Source organism: Vigna radiata, unplaced genomic scaffold (assembly GCF_000741045.1).
Source record: "Vigna radiata var. radiata cultivar VC1973A unplaced genomic scaffold, Vradiata_ver6 scaffold_263, whole genome shotgun sequence".
Taxonomy (NCBI): domain Eukaryota; kingdom Viridiplantae; phylum Streptophyta; class Magnoliopsida; order Fabales; family Fabaceae; genus Vigna; species Vigna radiata.
The window spans coordinates 371,731-372,566 of NW_014543979.1; the positions used below are offsets into that span (position 1 = coordinate 371,731).

An 836-nucleotide genomic window follows, 5' to 3' on the forward strand; every position below is an offset into this window, starting at 1 on the left:
TCAAAAATATTCTGAATACAACAACAAAGGGAGAAAACAAATAATTCTTAATGAGGGAGATTTAGTTTGGCTTCACTTGAGAAAGGATAAATTCCCTTCTCAACGTAAATCCAAATTAAGCCCAAGAGGTGATGGTCCTTTCAGAGTGGTCAAGAAGATAAATGATAATGCATATCAATTAGACATTCCTAAAAGTTATGGTGTTAGTCCTACTTTTAACATCTGTGACTTAATTCCTATCACAGGAGATGCCCAACAGGATTCCCAAGATCTGAGGTCAGATATTTTTCAAGAGGGAGGGACTGATGGAGGACCACCCAAGCTCAACATAGGACCTTTAACATGAGCCATGTCCAAGAGAATCCAAGAGGAAGAGGGAGCACTCACTACTTTACTCTTATGGAGTATTAATTACTAAATCCTCTTTCTCTTTGTAAAATGACTTTACCTTACTTTTGTAGGACATTAATAAAGAAGAGGAACCAAGTCTATGCAACTCAAGAAGGCTGCCACGTAAGCAAAGGACAAAGGAAATCAAACTTGAAAGGAACATTGCGAGCGCCGAACGCCCTCTTCTTGCCGCCTAGCGCCAGCAACCACAACTTCATCTTCTTCATTGTTTTCTGCTGAGTCAGCCTTTGTAGCTTGCTCTCCAAGTTTCTTTCCTTTGTTTTACACCACGTGCACATATAGGATAGCTTGCACAACAAGATTAGAAGCTCTCCTTCATCTATAAATAGAGAGTTTCATCCTTTGGAAATAGAACTTGATTTTGAGTAATGAAATGTTGTTGAATTCTCACCTAAACTCTCAAGTTCACTCTTGTGCAATGCTAT

General features: G+C 39.0%; 1 pseudogene; it reads left to right on the forward strand.

Moving 5' to 3' along the window:
- Positions 1-346, forward strand: part of LOC106755090 — a 3,732-nt pseudogene extending 3,386 nt beyond the window's left edge.
- The last annotated feature ends 490 nt before the right edge of the window (positions 347-836 follow it).